Here is a 23,921-nt window from a genome sequence, read left to right on the forward strand (position 1 = left end):
GGATTTTGGCCATTCTAATCGTTGTGTAGTATGGTAGGTCATTGTTGTTTTAATTTGCATTTCCCTGATGACATATGATCTGGAGCATCTTTTCAGATGCTGAGCAATATATATATATATATATATATATATTAAATTATTTTATTGAGGTTATATTTGTTTATAACATTGTGTAAATTTCAGGTGTATATCATTATATTTTGACTTCTGTATAGACTGCATTATGTTTACCACCAACAGTCTAGTTTAAATCCGTCACCATACATATGTGCCCCTTTACCCCTTTTACCCACCCCTCCCTTCCCCTCTGGTAACCACCAATCTGTTCTTATCTATGTGTGTGTTTGTTTATCTTCCAGGTATGAATGAAATCATACGGTATTTGTCTTTCACTGACTTACTTTGCTTCGCATAATACCCTCAAGATCCATCTACATTGTCACAAATGGTACTATTTTGCCTTTTTTATGGCTGAGTAGTATTCCATTGTGTGTGTATATACACATACAGACACACACACACCCCACATCTTCTTTAGGATCATGTTATCTCTCCTGCCAAGTAAGTATACCCCTTCTTCTTTATCCATTCATCTGTTGATGGGCACTTGGGTTTCTTCAAAGTCTTGGCTATTGTGACTAATACTGCAATGAACATAGGGGTGCATATATCTTTTCCAGTTCGTGTTTTCTAAGATTTTATTTTATTTTTCCTTTTTCTCCCCAAAGCCCCTCGGTACATAGCTGTATATTCTTAGTTGTGGGTCCTTCCAGTTGTGGCATGTGGGATGCTGCCTCAGCGTGGCTTGATGAGCAGTGCCATGTCCGCGCCCAGGATTCGAGCCGATGAAACCCTGGGCCGCCTGCAGTGGAGCGCGCGAACTTAACCACTCGGCAGTGGGGCCGGCCCCCATCCAGTTAGTGTTTTCATGTTCTTTGGATAAATACCCAGAAGTGGAATAGCTGGATTGTATGGTATTTCTATTTTTAATTTTTTGAGGAATCTCCATACTATTTTCTATAGTGGTTGCACCAGTTTGCATTCCCACCAGCAGCGTATGAGAATTCACTTTTCTCCATATCCTCTCCAACACTTGTTATTTCTTGTGTTTTTAATAATAGCCATTCTGACAGTTGTGAGGTGATATATCCTTGTAGTTTTGATTTGCATTTCCCTAATAATTAGTGATGTTGAACATCTTTTCATGTGCTCATTGGCTATCTGTATATCTTTGGAAAGATGTTCAAATCCTCTGCCCATTTTTTGATCAGGTTGTTCATTTTTTTGTTGTTGAGTTGTATGAGTTCTTTATGTAATATCTTTTTAATGCAGTCATGAGGGCATCCAGTTATGGTTGGGGTTGAGAGTAGGGACTCATTCATTCATCTATCCATCCATTCATTTATTCAGCACATGTTTACTGAGTGTTTTTTATGGACCAGGCACTGTTCTAGGCCCATATGTGAACAAAGCAGATACTAGTCTTGAAATTCTCTTTAAATTCTAGTTGGTAGTATGGAGGGGAGAAAACATTAAACAAGTGAACAAAAATAATCAGATGAAATAAGGTACTAACAAGTGTTATAAAGAAAATAAATTGGTGATGTGATAGAGTAGATATGTACCAGATAAGAAAGGCCCCTCTGAGAAGGGGGTATGCGATTTATGTAAGTTTCAGAAGGGGAATAGCATTCTAGGCAGGGAAAACAGCTAGTACTAAGGCAATGAGCTGGGACTTGGCATTCTAGGTTGAGGGAATATAAATAAAGCCATGATGGCTCAGATAGTCTTCACAAAAGGCTATGGTGATGGGTTTTGGAGAAGGAGGAGGTGGCGCTGGGAGGACTTCTCAATTTGACTTCCTTTCATCAACATCCCTCCAAACATATAAGGACTCAGGTAGCTGGCAGGCCTCTTGACTAGACACAGAGGAAACTGAAAGTGAAGCTTTCCATCTCGGACACCCATTCTGATGTTAGAGTTGGCAGAGATGATTGTGGATTCCTTTTTAGATGGCAGGAAAACATGACTTTGTTTCCCTCCCTCCCTCCCTCTCTCTCTGTCTCTCAACCTAGTGAAAGAATTTGACAGACTAATTCACACTAAAATGTTAGTGACTGTATGTAATCCCTCCTATGGGTATTTGCCTTTTTAAAGAAGAATCCAGGGAAAAGGCAACAAATATAGGAAGGAAGGAATGAAATAACTGAGCCTCTAGTGTTGGAATTTCAAACCCTGGGCTAGCTAAGTAAAGGATAAATCTCCTTTAATTCTATTAACATGTCTCATCTACATTTTCCAGCTTCCTGATGTCACATGTCTGCACCTCCATCTAGATTCCTTGATGACATGCCTTCCCTGTCCCAGAGCTGGAGGCAGTTCTGGATGTGTGCACAGCAGCCTCTGGGGACCTTCCACATTTTCCATCTGCTGCTGGAGCCCATTTTCTTGAACCTTAGTTTCCTGCCTGAAGACGGGAACAATTTATACCCCCTTCACCATGAGCTTGGAAGGCTGACAGAGAAGATTAAGATCATTGCCATCAAGTTTTTATCTGCTATAAGCAAAAACAGGAAACCAAGAAATAAAGGCACAGCTTAGCAATAGCTTCTGAGTGGGTAACATGGGAGAAGTTTTTCTTAAATCCTCTTTCCCATGTACCTTCCCACCCACATGTTCTTAGTCAGATTTATTTTTTGCATATCAGTTTCTGAGGATGACAAGAAACTTGCCCTTTTCTTAACTATGGTTTTCAGAAGCAGATTATCCTGCGCTTAGTCGAGACCTCTTACTGAACCCTTGGAATAAATAATACCCTGGGCTTAGGAAGTGGGTGTTGAATAGAGATTTTATGACTCATAATGGAGTGTCAAAATAGCCACTGCTGTTGTATGGGTTCCTTATCAGTTTTGGAAATGACCCTGGGTAGAGCCGCACTTTCCTCTTGTATTGAAATTCCGTGATTGAGGGAAAGTTTTAACAAGAACGTTTAGCATCTCTTGATATTTAAAAGTCCCACATTGAATGGTGGCATTTTTCAAAAGTGACTTGAGTTTAGCCTGGAAAGGCAGCTGTCCTCAGAAGAGGGGACCAGAGCATTTCTCCAGGGTGGGCAGCTCAGGACCTAAGCTGCCAGGATGAATGGAGAAAAAGATTGGCATTTCCCTAGCCTATGTCTTGAGGTTCTTGTTCTCAAAGGAGGATGAGGTCAGGGTTCTATGCTTTCTCCTAGAGTAGAATGAGAGATCTCTCATAATATCCAGCAGTTAGCAACATTTCTAGGGCTGAGACCTTTGCTATTCTCTCTCCCCTGCTGGAGGAAATGAAAGGTATTGTTCTCTCCTTAGGTCTGAGGGCAGCCTCACCTTGAGCTGAGCCCTCTCTTGGGATATTATCTCAACTACCACACTCTCAGCATAGGCCCCATTAGTAAAGTCTTCTCATTAGTGATTGTTTTGTAGTAATGAGGTTCTATGATATGCCCCTTAGATTGTTAGTGCTCCATGGAGATACCATTCAGACAACAAATATATCTACTGTGTTCATGGTACAGTGGGCTACTTGAAAACAATATGAAATATATTTCTATTCCTCATGAGTTCAAGAGCCAGTTGGGGAGATTAAAAAAAACCTAGACAAAGTAGAGAAAAATACAGGTCAGCTTAAAATGGAGTGCTAGATTTTGTGATTCAGACTATAGGGCTTAGCAGGAAAGAGGAGAGAGAAGTAATGTGGGCTGGAAAGACTAGGAAAGTCTTCCTGGAGGATGCAGGGCTTAGAGCATGACTAGAACTTGGTTGGGTGAAGAGACGTGAGTGTACCTGAGGCAGAAGGGCCAGGTAATGTCTGGAGACAGGACTGACTATGCTGTATAAATGTATGGGGGCAGTCAATGATGGTTCAGCAAGATTGATATTTCTGAAGTGGAGTGTCCTTGTTGAAGAGTTGTGGGACTGGATAGGGCTGGATAGGCACGTGAGGCCAGATAATGTGCATCTCAGGAGCCAGACAAGATTCGATTTGAACTGTTTTCATTAGGCTCTTTTGTTTGCAAGGGGTAGAGACTCTTTCAAATTATCTTAAGTAAAGGGGTGGGGGATATTGTAAAAGAGCTATAAGGCAGAAAGATTTTAGGGGACTCAAACATCAAGAACCAGAGTGCAGTGGGACTTGATGGGAACTGTATTTGGATCCATGGCAGCTTCAGGGACCTCAGCAGTAGGATTTTGAGACTTTTTCACTCTAGCATTCTACCATTAACATGACTCGGCTCTATTCTGCCTCACTACTGCCTGCTTTAATTTTCCCCACTGCTCAGGTTATCTTTTCTATAGTTCCCAGTTTCTGTTTTACTCATCCTTTCTGCTTCCTTATAATTTCGGTTTGTATGGCACATCAAGGCTTCAGCTTTCTACTTTTTCCCTTATAGTTCTGACTCTTCCTCATGGCTTCTCTCTAGGCATCCTTTCAGCTTCAGCTCCTGCTGCTTCTCTCTCTCTCCCCATCCCCCCTCCTTTCTCTCTCTTCTCTTCCCCTCCCCCTCCCTTTCTCTCCCCACCTCTTTTTCTCCTTCCCCCTCCCTTTTTACTTTTCCCCTCCCTCTTCTTTCCCTCCCCCCTCCTCCCCTCCTTCTCCCTCTAGTACTTTTAGGCCAAATTCCTGAGAGAGAATCTGATTGTCCTAGTTCATATTTTTGTACCAAGCTCTGTCTTAGGTCACTGGCCCGAGTGTAGATTGGTAACCCTTGGACCAGGGACCTATCTTTGGTCCTTTCAGCCAGAGCTGGGGGAAAGGAGGTGATATCAGAGAAACTGTATAAGAGATTGGTCATGGAGGAAGTGATAGATCTTGCATATGGATTCTGGCAGTGAGAATGAAGAGGAAAGAATGGATATAAAAGACATTTCAAAGAAAAAATTGTTAAGAATCAGTATCTCACTGGCTACAGGATCTGGTAGAGAGAGGGAAATTAACGATAAATCTCACAATTTCAGGTCTGGGTAACTAGGAGAATGATAAGGTAAGGGACAAGGTAGCTGGGACAAGGAGTTAGTTTGGGGGAGATACAATGAGTTCTGTTTTTGCCATGTTGAGTATGAGTCAACAGTGGGCTCTATTGGACATCTCTGTTGTGTCCTTTGCTTGGTGACCTCCTTTTCTCCATAACTTGGACACCCAGTTAGGGAAGAGTACTGAGTGGCTCAGGTGATGTAAGCCAGGGGCTAGAAAGCATGTGGAGAGCTTCTCTGAAAAGGTCTACTTTACTCATTTTCTCCTTCACCTTTAAGTAGCTAATTGACCCTGTGGAGCAATGGTTTTTGCCGGGAGGTCAGTAAGGAAGGTAGATGTGAGGAGGCCTTTTCAGTCCTGTGTGAAACCTTATTCTGTTTTGGTTGTTGGTTTCTAAATCCTCAGAAGAGAGAAAGTGAGTAAAGATGCAAAGAAATGAGGTGAAGAAATGGAGAAACAGCTTTGAGCAAGTTAGAAATAAGCTACATATTCATGGCTATTCCATACTCACTTTAAGAAAAGCAGTTCAGAGGAACATGCCAAGTACACAAGAGAGCACACAAGCATTTGCCAGAGACCCAAGTGAAACTAGCTCAAGTGAAAAGAGACTTTATACGAAGGGTACCTGGTTGCTCACAGGTTTGGAGAAAATGCTGACCAACCAGGCCTTGGGAAGGACAGGAACTAGGGCAGCTCAGTGTTGGGCTTAGGGACTAAAACTAGAGGCTCAAAAGCTGTCAGGACTTGCTCTCAGCCTCTTGTCTCTGTTCCTCTCTCTGTGTTGGCTTCATTCTCTTATGCTGAAGACAGTATTCTCCATATGGTGGTAGATTTGGCTGCTGCCAGCTCTGTGCGCACATACTCACAGAGGAAGGGGTTCTTCCTTGCCAGCTCCAGTCCAAAAAAACCTGAGGAAGAGCTCTGATTGATTTGTCATGAGTTGTATGTCTAGCACTAGACAAATCCCTGTGGCCAGGAGTATGGAACTCTATCTGTGGCCAGTTTTTGAGCAAGTGTTCACTTCTCAGACAATTACTATGACCAAGGATATTGAATAATGTAAAAAGAATGGCAGCTACAATTTGGGACACATGCCTAGAGCTGGAGGGAAGGAGGAGTGGCTCATCAAAAGAAGGGAGGGGAGAGACAGTACAGATGGGGACACTTGGGTATCTTTGTGGACCAGGTAGTCACCCCAATTTGTATTTTTCCATTGCAGTTTAGTAACCCAGTGATGATGGAACAAAACTATAAGGTAAGAAAGCTCACACAGAAACAGAAGTATTAAGGAAACAATATACATTTTTTCAGTATTGTCAGTTGCCTTCCCTTCCCGATAGTCTGCTCTACCCACCCCCCCACATGCTGTGCTCCAGTCATACTGAAATTTCAATTCCTCAAAAGTGGTGCACTCTTTCTGTTGCTCCCTCAGCTTTACTTCATCTTTCAGGTTCATTTTGGGTGATACATTTTTTGGGAAAACTTGACTATCTACCCCCACCTCCAAATCTGGGTTAGGTGCTCCTTTTCTGTGATCTCATTGTACCCTGTACTACTTTCTGTATTTTGTAATTGCTTTGTTACTAGTATATCTCTTGCACTAGAATGTAAGCTGCATGCAGGTGAGGATTTGTCTTCTTAATCACTACTCCATCTCTAATGCCTAGCGATGTGTCAAACATGTTGTTGATGCTCAGTAAGTCCTTGCTGAATGAAATTATGAAGGAATGACAGTTTTCAGGCCCAAGTGGCAGAGCCTAGTGCCCTAAAAATATCCCAGAAGAGTCCAGAAGCAACTAAAAAATAGCCTTCCTTCAGATGTCTTTTCTGAAATAAAGAAAAGAAAGGAAGGGAAAAAAGAAAGTGTTCAGGTAAATAGAGTTTAATACAGCATTTCAATAAAGGCAAAGGTACTTTGTACTTAGGAGTTTCTAATTCTTTTAGTTTTGCTTTCACTAAGTAATGAGTTGCTTGTAATTAAAAGTAAGGGTTAAACAAGATATTTTTATTTTCTTTATAAATTAACAAATTAATAATGTATTTTCCTAGTAAAATAATTACATCACTATTAGAAAGTGAACCTGCAGGTGAATTGGGTTATACCCCTTCTTCTCTTAGTTTTCCACATCTTAAGAAAGTTTGTGTGTTGGATCTGAGTTCGCCTAGGCACCAGTTTTTATTTGGTGGCAATTGACTGATGTGTCTAAGATGACAACATATTGAAGTGCGGTCCACAGACCGTCTACATCAGAGGTGAAAAGAAGCTTATTACCATGCCGGTACCAATACCATGTAGGCACTGACTCTGAGGTCTGGGGATGCGGCCCAGCAATCTGTGTGGAGCAGGTCCTTCAGGTGATTCTAAGGCAGGCTCAAGTTTGAGAACCACTGCACTAGGAGGAGTAAAATAGTTGCCACGGGCCAACCATTATGCCCCTTAACTAAATTCAGAGGCAGAATGATCAGATAATAGCCTGATAAAATTTTGGTGGGCTGATAAATGTTTGGTATTTGCGTGCAGGCTGCTACCAATGCCAGAGCACCTGCAGGTTTGGCTTTCTCAGTGGTCTAGGTCACCCCTTAATGAGGTTTGCTCAGTTTTACGTAAGTAAGGTATGGCACTGAAGTGCTGAATGGAAATGAGATTACCTGTGTCAAGGGTTGTGTCTAAATGTGCAAATGAATTTGAAAAGAAAAGGTTAGTTCTGCACCTCCCTCCTAAAATGGCCAGGTGAAACCCCTGAATGTTTGGCTGACATCATGCATTCTTTAGAAAGCTAGATGATATGTGTAGACACAGGCATTGTTTTCAGAAAAGCTCTATGAGGAACTATTGTTGAAGAGAAACATAAGGTCATTATTCTAGAAGGTACATTTTGCCAAGAAGCCTCTTCATTCCTTCTTGATTCCTGAATTTCCATTTGTGTGTTCAATTTTTAACTGAAACATTTCAGCCTTAATTTCAAGTCTAGTAAATTGTAGCTGGCATTTTAAATTTAGTTGGGGAAAGATCATGTGACACTTTATGAAGCTCTAATGACACTCTTTGAAGCATTCTGAGGATCTCCCACAATCTTTCAGGATTAAGGACAAGCGGTAGGTAGAAATGGTAGGACATTCTAATAAATGGTAATAATAAAATTGCCCTGTACTGTGCATCTCTGTGAAGCACTATTTCTTAAACTATGTTATATAAGGTGTTCCACCAAATGGAAATAGTGGTTCTGCTAACAAAAAGTGTTCTGTTGTTAAATAAGTTTGTGATGCTGCATGCTATAAAGCCTTTTAGAGATTCATTATTCATGTTAAGGCTCTGATAAGTCCTACTGTAAAGTCATCTGTTTAACTTTGTGTAATTGTTTTTTCCAAAACTTATTTAGCCTCCTTCAGGTGATCAGCTTCTTCAAATGGAAACAAAATGTGCCAGAGGATCAGCTAACCCAGACAGGTTTATTGAGCTCAATGTTGCTTCGTTCCAGACACACAAATCAGGAGATAGTGGCTGACCTGGGCAGGTCCCCCTCTTAGAAGGTTTATGAGCCTGGATGCTCATACAGAATCTTCCTTAGCCGTTGGGGCCAACTTGAAGGATATCACATTACCCTCAGACACGGCCTTGACTTCCAACTTTTGAAGAACTTAAAAAAAAATTCATTATGTTATATAATCTTATCAGCATATTTTTGAGGAAGGTCTTATCATTCTATTTTTAGAGGCCCCAAAATGTTATATATGTGCCCAAGGATGGTAGATATGAAGGCTACCTTATAGGGAGTTAAAGTTTCTAGAATTATACTTTTACCTCAACACAATACTGCTTCCTTGACATGTATCTATGTCTATCTAGTTAGATATGTGGAATCCTATCCATTCCATCACGCTCTTTAAACTGCTCTGGCAGAGCCCTAGGGGTTCTGAGAAGCTCCTTTAGGGGCCCTTAAGGGGGCAGGATGAACAGGGAGCCAAGAGAGGTTAGTGGAGGACCCTCTATTTTAAATCACAGAAGCTTTGCCTTTTTTGCTTAACATAGTGGATTTGGGGAGAAGATTTCTTTAAAGGAAAATGTTCCTAAGAAAATTTTCAAACCAACTGAAAGATCAATTTTCTAGTTTCTGGAGAGAGTAAAGCAGGTACTTTCTCCAGATGAATAGACCTTTACATGGGCACAGCTCCACAGAATATGGATATAAATTTAAGCAAGTTTTAAGGCCTTTTTTGGTCCCTCAAGAGACCTAGTGGAGAAGAAAGTGGGGGATCCCCAGGCAAAGAGGGGTGTTAAGGGTTATGTTTCTCACCACTCCAGGCAGGGTTTAGGGCAGTGTAATAAAGGAGAAGGAGCTGGATCCTTCTTCTCTGGCTAGAAGGTAGACAGCACTTATCATCAGTAGGTCCTAGCAAGTTCAGCAATGACAGTACTGATCTGGTTTGTGGCCTATTGCCTTAGCTGGTCCTAGAGAAACTTCAGCTCCTGCCCGATATCCCTAACTGACAGTATGGAGCCAGAGAGGCGTGGCCTGGGAGTACCCAACAGCAGCCACCTGGAGGCCTGATCATATGGAGGGGTGACCTGGTGTTTTAGGGCCCGGGCACCCCATGCAAAATTAATTAACTAGTCATTTTTAAAAGACAGATAGCTAAAATCTGACTAGACACTTTCATTTTACAAGTGGCGTTGGTATCTGTGAGGGTCTGTGAAAACCTTAAGAGCAAAAACTGAGGTTTTCCAGAGAGAAAGGAATTTCAGCCTCAAGACTAATATAGAAATTCTGCCTGAGTTTCCAGTCTGCTGGCCTGCCCTATAGATTTTGGACTTGCCAGCCTCCACAGTCTTGTGAGCCAATTCCTTAAAATAAATCTCTTAATATACATATACATGTATCCTGTTGGTTCTGTTTCTTTAGAGAACCCTTACTGATACAGTATCTAAATTCAATCTGCCGTCATGCAGTCAGTTTGTATCAACCAGCTTTTATGTCTGAGGCCTACAGGCTTTCTCTACTCTAGGGAATAGTCTGGTGATGAGAGAAAGTTTCCTTATGACATGAGTTTTGTTTGGAAAGGCCTACATTCCCCTTACAGGGAATTTTCCCGGGGACCTCTACCAAACACCATTTCACTTTCACATTCTTATATTGGAGAGACAAAACAATGGTGTTTGTTGGATAGAGTTTTCCTAGCCCAATTCAGGAGAAAATGTCCCAGAATTCCCAGAGGGTTATCTAATACTTCTCTGGGGACTGACAGGGCAACTTGCTCTACCTGCAGATCTGCACACTGCTTTTTACTATGTTTCAAAATACTGTCACAGACACTCTCTCGAACCTTTGACATAGGTGTGGCAGAGGCTGCTATTTGCTTTCTAATACCGGTTTCCCCTTTCTTTGCTAGTATAAAAACTTTCAATAGTTTGCTGAGTTAATTGCTACCCAACAAAAAGACTGCTAGTCCTCCTTGGAGCTAGGTGGGGCCTAGCATGTTCTGGCACTGAAGCACTCTGGTTAGGCACATGGGTTCTGTGACTCAGGCTGTGTAAGGTTCAGATATCTGCTTCATCTCTTACTAGCTGTTAATTTACTTCTCTGTGCCTCAGTTTCTGCATCTGTAAAATGATGTGATAATAGTACCTACTGTATTGAGTTTCTATGATAAATAAATGAGTATGTTTGTAAAGCCTTTAAAAAGTGCTTAGCACATAGTAAACCCTCTAGAAATACTAGCTATTATTTATATTGTTATTTTGGCCAACAAGATGTAGGTGTAAGTGCTGTGTGAGATATCTAGGAGGTATTATTAAAGGGAGGGGCAAGCCCTTCTGCTCCTTCCTACTTCCTCATAGGTGAACTGTGGTTGGAGCTTGAATAGCCGTCTTGAAACAGGAGGCAATAAGCTAAGGATGGTAGAATAGCAGGATAGAGCCTGGGCCCTGATGGCCGTAGAGGTGCCACAACAGTCCTTGACTGCATATCTCCAGACTTCTCTTCATGAGAGAGAAATAAACTTCTGTCTCATTTAAGACATAATGTTGTTAGTTTTTGTTGTTATATACAGCCAAACTTAATCTTAACTGATTCAGTAAGTATGACAGGAGGTACTACCCCCTTTTTACAGATGAGAAACTAAATAATTAAAGATTAAATAATTAAGGGTTATTTGATCTCTCAACTGTAACCCAGTGAGATTACCCAGTAAGAGTCAGAGTGTTGGATTGAGGGGAAAGCAGTGATTAAACAACCCTTATATAGTCCAGCTTGTGATGCGGTATGAGGGAAATTTGCCAGGCCTACATTTGCAGAGAGGTATCTATCCCTTTTTATCCCAGTGCTGTCCTCACCTTCTTCCCCCAACACAAGCAGAGCTCTGTGGTCATTAACTGCTTCTTCCCTCTGTGTGGAAGTCATGAGAAGACTGGGGCCATGTTGATAATTGTATTTAAGAGGCAGTCGGGGCTCTTTGTATTCCAGGGAAGAGTTCTTTGCTAGACTTGTTGAGGTATTATTTCTATTTCCATCTTTCTTCCTGGAATCTTTCTTTTGCATTTTGCACTGCACGTTGAATCCATTTGACACTGTCAGGTCCAAGCCAAAACCCATCTCCTTCAGACAGCCCTCTCCAATTATTCTAGGTCCTTTTTAACAACTTGTTCTATAATTTTAGCAGGGAGGTCCAGCTTCTTGCTGCTCCCTGATGAAAGGAAACACGAGCTTTCATTATCTGGAAAGGTTTGAAAGCAATGCTCATGAAGCAATGAAGAAAGCAGGGGGCCTCTCTTATGTAGCCAAATTAGGTGAATGAACATGGTGATCAGTGGAGTGACATGTCACAGATGATCTCCCATCTTATCTGCCCCTCTTTGAACTCCCACAGTTCTTATTTATGTTATCCAGATGTCAACTCAAGATTTGGGTTGACGGAGAAGTTTTATATTGCTGTGTTAACTGAGAACAATTTGGCTTTCCACCCTTTATTGCCTAGGGCCTTCCTTTGCATATCTAAAACATCTTTTATGTATAGTAGTCCATCTTTTCCAGAGTCCCTTGCTTTAGCAGCACAAAAGAACTGGCAGAGGCCATGAAATGTATTTTTCTTCTCCTTTCCCACCAGTCCCTGTGAGGGGAAGGGAACATATCCCCGCTGGTATGAAATATACCTCCTCCTTTAGAATGCAGAAGTGGAAAAATTGGTTTGGGGTTCAAAAAAAACTTTAAAAATAGTGTTACACTAATAATGCTTGCTATTTATTATTTACTCTGGAAAACACTATGTCAAATATTTTATGTACATTATTTCATATCATCCTCGGAACACTATGGGTAGGTATTAGTACTGTACCTATTTTGCAGATAAGGAAAGAGGCTCAGGAAGGTTAAGTAACTTGTCCAAAGTCACATCGCTGGTCTTTGAACTCACATCAGTCTGACTTCAAATTCTATGAATTCAACCATATGTTGTACTGCCTCTCTTATCAGTATCCTTACTTAATCTGTATGATTTAATTAATTATTTGGCAGTGTAATATGGTGGAAATAATGGCTCTGGCAGCAGACCTGAGTTTGAATCTGAATGCGTTCTCTTGCTAGTGGTTTGACCTTGGGCATACCTACATCATTTAAATGAGTGAATGAATGAATAAACAGCATATCTTGCAGGAATGTGGTGAGGATTAGATGTGAACATGCCCAGAAGATACTAGATGAAAGTTTTCTCCATCTGTTCTTTCCTCTCTCATGTGATTAGCTTGTATTTTTCCAAAGAGACTCCAAATACCTTAGGGACAGGGGCTGTGTCTTTGATTTCTTGTATAGCCTCAGGATCATATGCAGTGCTAGGCACATTACAGGAAGGCAATTAATACTTTTTGTATTTAATACTTTTTTAAAGGAAGTCTTTTGTATTAAAATGTGACACCTGTAAAATATTTTAAGAGGTTTTTCTCCATTTTAGAAGCAAATAATTACTTTTGGGAAAGTACTATCTTGTACTTTCCCCAGAAGTACAATTACTGGGAAAGTACTATCTTGGTCCTCTTCCTTTGCAATATGTGACAATGGTATAAGCTTGTTTCTAAGTGCTTTAGCAATTTTTTTTGGTAACTTGTAATGTGGGAGATGAGTAATTATTGTTGAAAGCATCTCCATTTAACTTACAGTTCCCATGTTCTCTCCAAAAATGATAATTAGTTTTTGATTTGAGAATAATTTTGGAAGTCCTTGGCTGGTCTATTTTCTTTATGGCCATCTTTAGGGCATTAAAAACAGTTAGTTCACTCAGATGACTAGTCAAGTTAAAAAAAAGTAGTCAAATTGTCTGCTTGACTACGTTAATTGACAAGATTTTAAAATCAAAGTTACTGAGGGCATACATTTAGATATTTTAGCATCGTGTGTTTAAACCACTATTTGAGACCTTTAAAAACAGGTTGAGAGACATGGAGGATAGATTTAAAAGGTCCAGCATATGTCTAAAATGAGTTCCAAAAGGAGGAACTAGAGAGAATGGTAGGGGGAGAGGCAATTTCTAAAGAGATAATGATTGAGAATTTTCCAGAATTGATGAATGATATGAATCTTTAGATTGAGGAAGCATGAATCCTGAGTAGAATGAATAAAAATAAATCTGCTTTCTAGATACACCATGGTGACATTGCAGAGCACCAAAGTCAGAGGAAAGCTCTTAAGATTAACTCGTGCAAGATTATAGAGCTAGTAAGTGGTGAAACCAATATTCAAACCCAGTGTTTTTAATTACTGCTACCAGATCATCTACTTACAGGCTTTCATTTACTGATGAGGTAATTGAAGCCAAGAGATGACAGAGATTTGCTTTAGGAGTTGAATGGTAGCAGGTCTTGAAGTTATGCTGACCCCTTTACCTTAGAAGTAGGAGAATCCTTGGTGTGAGTGCTAAGAGGAGACATACTGCTCCTTGGAAGCAATAAATCATGAATTTCAGACTGTCGTTTCCAGGATAATCAACAAACACTACAGAACATAGTTAACAAGAACATCTGGCAGTTATGTAGTACTGACCATGTGACAGACATTGTTCTAAGTTTTTAACATACAAAACCCATTTACTTCTTGTACCAACTCGATGAATTAGGTACTGGTTTTATCACAGTTTTTCAGATGAGGAAACTAAGGCTCACAGAGAGGGCAAGTGCTCTGCCAAAGTCACAAAGCTAGTAAGTGCAAGGGCTGGGATTTACGTCCTAGATAGGCTGGTTGCAGAGACCTTCAACTCTACACTGTACTACCCCTGGATCAAACAAAATAAATCCTGTGAAGTCAGGAACTGTGTCTCTCTTGTTCACTGCTGTATCCCTAGCACTCAGTACAACGCCTAACACATAACAGATGCTCAATAAATACTCATTACATCAATGAAGGAATAAATAGGTGAATAAACTTGGTTTGCAATGCATATCCAGTGTAGCTGTATGGACTGAACTGTCCCATTACCAGCTAGCTACTTAGTAATAGTGAAATTTCTTGAAAATAGGACCAGTTTGTTTCTTGTGATGCCAAGCACCTTGGCAATTAGAATTATGCCCTAATACCCTTTGCTCACAACATCAGCTTTGCCCTGCAGTTTTGGTAATCTGCTGAAGTGGATCTCGTGGTTTTGAGTCACAGCTCTAAATTGTAGCTGAACCCTAGATGCCACCTGCTGACTGTTGGGCCCAGAGGCAACAGGACCCTGCGTGGAGAGAGTCCCAATTATGACAAAAAAAATATGGGTCTGTAACACAAAGGCAACAAGAGGCAGCTGGAAACTCTCCATTTCCTGCATGTTCTCTGGGGAACTGCCTGATCATGTAATCACAGAGCATACAGATTCTTAGCAGAATGAATTAATCAACGTTCTTATAACATAAAAGCATCTGAGAAGCAATGGGAAGCCATCTGTCTCTTAGCTCTGAGACAAAATTCAGGGCTAGTATTATGCCTCTTGTATGTTACAGCTCCATTTTACTCTTAATTCAAACCAGATTCCTATTAAAACAGACTCCTACAAAGCCTAACAACCTAAGTGGGCAATCACTTAAAAATGCAGTGTCTCTGCCTTCACTCTGGGCCTCTTATGTGGCATTATACAATTTTTAAAGCTTTAAGAGAATAAATTTTCACTTAAAAGGTGGCAAAGGCCTCCTTATCTGTCCCATGCCTCACAATACATAGCTCCATCCACAATTTAATCATTGGAATTCTCAGGTTGATAATGCAACTTGATATAACTAATGTATAGTTCACTGTTTAATACGATTTCGCCTACTCAGGACCTCTGGTTTGAGCACCTTGCTTGAAGTAATGGGTTTCTGCAGTAAAGTAATTAATAAAAGACTAATTTAATAATGTGACCAGCTTTGTTAATTTCTTCCCATACTGGACAAACCAGTTGTTTTTTAGAATTGTTTGCCTCAACCAGTTTTGGCATTCTATATTGAGTTATGTCTTCAATAAAACTTGTTTACAAGTTGGTCAAACCAGTGAAAACAGTTGAATGGCTATAAGGCCTGACTCTGTGCAAACATTGGCATTCTGTTGTCTTCTCTTGTTCAGAAATAGAAGGATTTGACCATTGAATTATGATGAAAAAGATAATGAAAGTATAAATCGTTAACAGAAATGTTGTCAACACATACCATTTCCCTCACTAAAATGTGACTGTTTGTCAAGGGTGAGTTACCTAAGAAATCAATGATGTGAGAGGCAAATTGGTAATAATACACTTATCTTTTTCTAAACTAGAAGTCTTGAACTAGACTTGGGCATGATTAGTAAATGCTCCTTCTGCTCTGAATAAATCCTGTAATTTGCAATCTATCATCATGTATTTCCTAAGAGAAGACCTAGTGATCTTTTCACTTCGTGAAACATTCTCATTCATAATTGTCATTAAGTCAATAGAGCTAGATCTATTCTCTTTTCTCTGGCTTTCTCTTAGCAAAACATGATTATTCTGCTTTCTTAAGTATATAACTAAAAATGGATAAATCAAAGAGATAGAAGAATTATCTTTGATTGAAGGAGGTGGAGGTGCAATAAATACATGTCTAGACCCTGTTTTTAACTTCCATCTCTGCATCATTAATAAATTCATTAATGAGGGCCCTGTTCACATATCTATTATCAACTCTAATCATTTGTGTGTTTGAATCAAGGTCTCCTGCCTTCATTAGTGTCATTAATGCCTGTCAGCAAATGATAATGTGGGAGAATCTCACAAATTTATATGCATTCTCAGAGTGAAGGCCCAAACTCAGTCAGTATTCTTGCATGACAGCAGCTATAACAAATGGCCATCCTTCCCAGGAGAAGTGTAAACAGGTTGCTAATTAATGCATTTACCATTAGCCTTTGTTTAGTCTTCAGTCATAGCATATTCATTCATTATGTTGGGACACCAAGTACAATGTTGTTATGGAAATGAGGTATTTGTACAGTCTCCTTAGATCCACATGACAGATTGAGTTATCTACCTGTTTTTCTCTCAGCACTTTCCCAGATATCAGAGAGTAATACGAATGACCTTGGAGAAGGTCCTACTTTATTACCAGCCTTCTGATGAAAATTGCATAATGGGTTGGCAGTTTACTTAAATACATGCAGTGAAGATCAGCCCTTAGTTGTGTATGGGGGGGATGCAGTTGAGAGTATTAAGGAGGAAAGGAGAAAATAAATTATTTTGGGAGATGTGATATAATGACAGGGAATTTAAATCAAAATTAGAAGTGGAGTGGTACAATGAGAGGTTCGTTGCTGCTGAAAGACTGAAATATAGACTTTGATGGTCAATCTCCTTTCTTCACATCCACAAAATGGTCAACAGTTCTTGAAGAAAGATATAGTGAGGACAAACTTTACTTTCCTTCAGCTGGAAATTCTAAATTCCCTAAATCCTTTGATAAAAGCTTCAGATAAAGAATGGGAGCATCGAGGAAGCCTAATCATGCCTTATTTGTTGAACATATATGTTATGTTATATGTTGACCATAAATAGCAGTTCTTATCATGGCTCCTCCGTTCATTTACTTAACATTTATTGAGCAACGTTTGGGGCCAGGTGCTGTGCTATAAGTTTGGGATACAGAGATGAAAAAAATACAGCCTTCCCTTTAGGAAACTCAGGAGACAAACTGACAATACAGTATGTTTATCATAAAGAACATAAGTGCTATGGTGATTTTATGTCCAGGATGCTATGGGAACATAAAGGAAGGGTTCTTCATGGAAAGCTTAGGGAAGTTTCACAGAAGAGGTAACATTTGAGCTGAGTCTTAAAGGATAAGAGGAATTTTTTTTTAAAGATTTTATTTTTTTCCTTTTTCTCCCCAAAGCCCCCCGGTACATAGTTGTATGCTCTTCTTTGTGGGTCCTTCTAGTAGTGGCATGTGGGATGCTGCCTCAGCGTGGCTTGATGAGCAGTGCCATGTCCGCGCCCAGGATTCGAACCAACGAAACACTGGGCCGCCTGCAGCAGAGTGCGCGAACTTAACCACTCAGCCACGAGGCCAGCCCCTAGGATAAGAGGGAATTTTTAAAAGAGGAAAGGAGGAGATATATATGTCAGGCAGAAGGAATAGGACTTGCAAAGATAAAAAGACATTAAACAATGTGCTGTGTTGATAGCATAGTAAGAAATTCAAGGTGACTGGAGTATTATCTGCATAGGGGACAGGCTATCAGGAGGAGTGATGCAATACGTTAAGTTGTACAAGATGTAGATGAAGGACAGATGGAGTAGAGTCTTATATGTTGTACTAAGAGGTTTTGGACTTTATCATTTAGGGAATAAAGAGTTGATGGAGGCATGACATAGCCAGGTTGATTTTTTTAGAGAGTACCTTGGTGGCAGTGTGGAGGATGGACTGGAGTTGGGGAGAGGTTGGAGGCAAGGACAGTGATCAGGAGCTTGATGAAGTAGTCTAAGCAAGTGATAAGGAGGGTCTGAACTAAAACAGGAATATTAAAGAGGGAAGGGAGGGTTTGAATTTAAGGGATATTTGAGAAATCCAATTAGCAGGACTGGTGACTAAGTAAATGTGGGGAAAGTGAGAATTAAGAATCAAGATGTCCTCATGGTTACTTTTAGAGATATTTTTAGAGATACTTGAGAGCTATGTTACTATGGTATATAGTTGTCAATGTGCAGATGGAGAAACTGAGGCATGGAGATTACATAATTTGTCGAAGTCAAGTCAGGATTAATAACTCAGGACTTTAGGGCCCTTAATAGACCTACTTCGTTCCCAGAATAGCTACCTTCTCAAGGGTTATGAGAGAAACTTCTTTCGCTTTAGGTTTTAGACCTAAACCTCAACTTATAAGTGTGAAATACTTATTTTATTTGGTCTTTTCTGGTATTCTTTTCATTTGGGAATAGGGCAGTTTTTTCATGGGTTTTCTATTTAAGCCACATCTGCATGATGACCAAACATACAATTAAATAGTGATAGATTCAGCCAATGAAATGGAAAGAGTACTAGATTGGGAGTCACGAGACATAAAGTCTAATGATAGTTCTTTCACTAAATAGCTGCTTAAGGTTAGGCAGGATGCTTAACCAATCCGGGCCTCAATATTCTCACCTCTAATGTAATAGTCAGTCCTTACTATCTGATTTATTTCTGTGTCTATGATTCATTCTGTGATCTGTGTAATGCTAAATAACTTGCTAGACAAACATTTATCCACCAAGTCATCCATCCACGAAAACAACCCTGTTGTTTTACTGAAATGACCCAAATGTCCAATGATTTGGCTGTTGGCAGTTCAGATTTGAGGCATTCCATCACTCTGATATAGTAGCTCCCTCCCCACGTTTCCCTTCTTAATCCTAATTTTTATCCTCATATTCAACCTGCTGCCTTTTTGGTATTGACTAACTATTAAACATTTGAAGGTTGTTAAGAAACCTGTGGATTGGTCTAAATCCCTGTGCTCCCTCAAATCAGCTGCTCCAGCCGGTAGAAGGGTAAAAGGAACCTGAAATCGTATGAGCTATCTACTGGCTACTTGTAGGCAAAGACTTGATGCTATTTTTCTAGTTCAAGACAACTTTATTTCTGTCATATCAGAGACAAAATGGTGCTAAACACTTGAAGCTGGGTACCTGAGGGTTACTGTAGATATTCAATAAGAACATGACTACCTTTCGACCTTGTTCCCAGCACAGACATAGATGAAACTTGTCAATTTGCTGTTTTCTTGTTTAACTTGAGGGGTGACTCAGGAGTCTCAAGGATTTGTGAGCTTCTTTTGCAGAAGAAAGAGAATGCCTTTGGTGAGGTTGTGATCACTGGATCGTCGGCCCCCAGCTGCTGTTGGTGCTCAGAAGTCAGATTGCTAAGGGGCTTATCGGCAGTGACTCCTTTGTTTCCCTGAAGCTCCCGCTGCCAAGCCCCTTAGCTCTATAAAACTGCCTGTTTTCTTCTCTTGTGAAGTGAACCCATGCTCCCACCTTCTTGTTTTGGCCAATTCAAATAAACCTTTTTCCATCTCCAAGCACTGATGTCTCAGTGTTTGGCTTACTGCTCATTGGGCACACGAATTTGAGATTAAGAGATGCGGTATCAACCCTACTTACCAAGGTGCTTTTATGAAAACTGCTTCATTCTTTTGGTCTTGCTTTATCTATCTGTAGAAAAAAAGATAGTGATACATGTTGTTCTTTATTACCCTGATAAGGTTATATTGTTGAAAAAGATCATATGGATGCAGGAATTTGGGAAGGAAGAGTCTAAAACAGGATGGTAAATGGGTTTCAATTCATGTGCCCCTGGTTGTCTGAGCTCAGTTGGAAAAACTAACTGCTATGGGTATAGGGTTGGAAATAGCTGAGCACAGCTCCTGTGACAACAGTAAAACAGGTAAGTTATTGGAAGTGAGTGAGTAAGCCTCAGAGGGTCTTTGAGCTAAAAGGGAAAGGGTGCTTAGCTTGGTCCCCTTTATCCTCTCCTTCACAAATTGCAGTTCAGTTCAGTGACCACACAGTGTTTTGCCCTCAGAGTCAAGGTACTGTGTGAAAAAGCTAGTTTTGACTGCATGACTTCCTCTAGTCAATTGGAAAGACTCTAAACAGGGCTTTTAGATCGATGATTTTGGTATGGTAGTGAAAAAATGTCAGTTAAAATGGCTGACTCTGATAACTAGATGGTCATTAAAATGAACTACAGTTGGGGGTGGGGCACGGGGTCCAGTCTACAAGGAACCAGTTAGAGCACCTTTTCCCCTTTGGCTCAGAGTAAGACCGAGCAGAAAAGGCTTTAGGGGTTTGCTGACCCTACAGTGTCCCCACGAGAGAGAGGCAAAATATAGACAGTGGCTTAGGAAGGAGAACTCCAAAAGGGTTTGCATGTAAAAAAGTATAGCTCTTTGACCCCAGGGCATAAAGGCTGAATGCATAGTGCCTGTGAGTTCTGAGGATCAGCTATACAGAAAAGCATACTTTCAAGACAATAAGGAAAGAAAGTTTTTCTTTTAAAAAAACTTTTATTGAAATATAATATACATACAGAGGAGTGTACATATTATAAGTATACAGCTTGATAAAATTTCACAAACTGAAAAGTAGTCATAAGAATTATGTTTTAGATTCATAGAGTGCTATTTGGGGGCCATGCTGGGTCAGATGACTTCATTCATCCTAGCATATCTCCCACTGTGGAGCTCTGTGACTGGCGTTTGAGTGTTAAGGTGTTGGTATAGTTAAAACTAAAATAGAATTTGGTGTCAGGAGACCAGTGTTCATATTCTGGGTCCACTGCAATGTTGCTGTGTGACCTTGGGCAAATCTTTTCACTTCTTAGAGTCTTAATTTCTTTATCTATAAAATGCGTTCAATGACAATTCATATATTATCTAGAGGCTCAAATGCAGTTACAGTTGTGAAAGCATCTTTCAAAATTAAAAGTTCCATTTTCCCAGTACTTAGCACAGTACCTGCCACATAGTAAGTTTTTGAATGAGAAGCACATAATAAGTCAAAAATTTTTGCCTAACAGAATGAAAGATAATTTGACCTAATACACACCCAAGACTGCCTTTAAGACAATTTCTCCCATGAACATTAAGGTCAATTCAATCACTGTGGATCTTTCAGCTTTAGATTCCTCTTTGCTTAAAGGGAAGGAAATTTGTCCAATGGGAATGCGAATGAAAACACAAGGTAGGATCATAGAATCCAACGGTGTCATGGTAGGACTGTAATCTGAGATGGTCAGACATATTTTTCATTTTACCTATAGTATTCCCCTGTGGCCTCTAATGCTTATCTGCAATACCTCGTAGTGTAATGTTTAGATAGTTGCTAGGCCCAGCTGTCTCCATGGAGACAAGGGTAGATTTGTGAGTGTGCTAGTTATTCCAAGTGACTAACTGCAGCAGACAGTTTATCCAACCTTTTATCTTTTTTTTGCAGTTCAGAAGTCTTGAAAAAGCCTACTGTACTGCATGACTTATATGGAATTCACTTTGTAAAATATCTTCCTTCCTAAATTTAGTTTACTTTGCCTTGGGGAGAGTGCAATTTGTTTATAGGAATTGCTGATTCTTGCCTGGAAATACTCTGTTGGTAAAATGAAACATTCGCATATAGGAGGATTTCTAAGTGTCACTGCCCAGCCCCTCCAAGAAGATATTCATTGGAACAAAGGCAAATGAGAAATGTGCTTGACTAAGAATTGCCCCAGTATGCAAGACACTCCAGAGCCTGGAAAGTCTTTCCCTCATTAGAGTAAAGCAATGGACCGAAGCCATAGTGCCCCATGGGTTCTCCATCTAGCTCAGCTTATTCTGGCCAGGAGAAAGTGGCCTACTTATGATGGTGGTTGAGAGAACCAACCAAGAGAGAGAATGTAGGACAATTTCTCTCCATAACAAATCCCTCTGAAAGTGGGAGGCTGACAGCAGGTGATGCCATCAAAACAGGCTTTGGCTTTCAAAGCTAGCCCTTCATCTCCTGGCCCAGTATTTTCTCTTTCCCATCTCTCAGGCTTCCCTTGATATTTTCACTAGAAGCAAAACAAGTTATGGCACTGTAGGATCCCAATTACCCTTGCCTTGAGCTTGAATAAAGGCAGGCTGAGTTGGGGAGAGTAAAGTTCAAGGGTCTGGGAGCTTTGATAAAAATTTTTAATAGAGTCAAAGCTCTAATATTAATCCCAGTAATTTCAAACTTGTAGTAACTCAGAGTGCTGACCTGAAAGTTGCTTATTGAAACTGTTAAACATACAAAAAATAATAATGAGAATAGTATAATGAACCTCCATGTACCTATCACCCAACTTCAACATTTATTACCATTTTGTTAATATTAGCAAAGCTTTTCTTCATTGAAAGTTTTGTCTTGCTTTCATATAGGACTGTTTACTGCCCTTAAGACTTTAAACTATCTTAAGAAACTATAAATACTTTAGTTTAGAAGCTCGCCTTTACATAGCAGTAACTGATCTACCAATTACAAATAATTCCTAATTGTTCATTAAATAGGTCTCTCAGGGCCATTCTGAGACAACACTTCCTTAAAGCATTTTGAGTCCAGCTTGAGCTGTTTTTCTTTGAGAGTAATAAAACTATTGCTTTTAAATCATCCTATGATTTGGATTTTTCCCTGGTTCACACTGACCTTGTCCTCACCATCTTTCCTAGTTAAGATCAGTTACCAAAGAGGGCTGATAAATTTAAGGAAGAATGTGTTTGTAGCCCTGAGTTTTGTGTAATAGCCGAGCTCTTCCTGTGGAGGAACAATCACTTAAGGCCAATATTTCCGGCTGGATCACAGGAAGCCATTGGCTTCTTTGTCCATGCAGAAACAAAGGAAAAGTGTGAATGGGGTCTAAATGAGATAGTGATTGTCCATTAGCCCTCCAGGAAAGGACTGAGTCATAGTGTCCGAAAGGCATTAAATCAATCTGGATTGTTGGAGTGGATGATTCACTTCCAAGCTGCTTGGATTAACAACATTATTATTTCTCTGCCATCGACTAGGCTTATTATACTTTGTGTGAAGCAAGGCTAATATGCTTGAAAGCACTTGAAAGTGTTTGAAGCTTTTCAAGCTCCTAAAAATTTACACACAACCTGGTGTAAGTGCTTGGTATATCTGAGTCCTGTCTCTCGGTGCTTCAGAGCTATTAACTTCTTGCCTGAGAAGAGAAAATGTGACCTCCCATCTTTGCTTCATTAGCATAGTGACATAAGTAAACTAGGAAAACAAAGCGTTTGATCAACTCACTTGACTTGTCCAGAATTCTACTCACTCTGGCTATCATAGGATGCTGTATCACATTTCTTATAGAGTCAGCTTTTTTAAGCCTGCATAAAGGATGAGAGAACTGTGGTGTTCTTCCATCCCTCTTGAAGGAAGAACTTTGGGTTAATCATAATACTTGACTGTAAACCCCATCTACAAATCTCAGGGGAAAGTCTGCTTCCCACAGGCCCTGGGTATGACGAGATATGTAATTGGAGTCTCTGGGGTCTGAGTTAGTGTGGCTGCAAATCAATTAAGCTCAGTACTTTGAAAACCACTTTCTCTCATTCAGGTGAAAAAGAATCCCAAGTGCGATGTGAGTTTGATGGAAGAAAGCATCTGTGTAAATTGGGTCTTGGAGGGTCCTATAAGACCTTTATTTTGTGGAGATAAATTATTCTCTCATTGCTGCCTACCCTCTCATCTTTTCCCGTGTTTGATGCTGGCTGAATTTGGAAGTAGGACAAGGATATCAGTAAGAGATATGTAATTCCCTTCTGTTTGAATGTGCAAGTCTTGAGATAAGAGCAATACTCAACTGGAACGCTTGCGAGGTTTTTTGTTTTTAAAGAATTTGACTGTAATAACTGTTGGTTTCAAAACCATGTTTTACAGCATCTATCTGTTCAGATTTCTTGATGGGCTCCATCATTTCAATG

The sequence above is a fragment of the Equus przewalskii genome, chromosome X (assembly GCF_037783145.1).
Source record: "Equus przewalskii isolate Varuska chromosome X, EquPr2, whole genome shotgun sequence".
In the NCBI taxonomy this organism is placed as follows: Eukaryota; Metazoa; Chordata; class Mammalia; order Perissodactyla; family Equidae; genus Equus; species Equus przewalskii.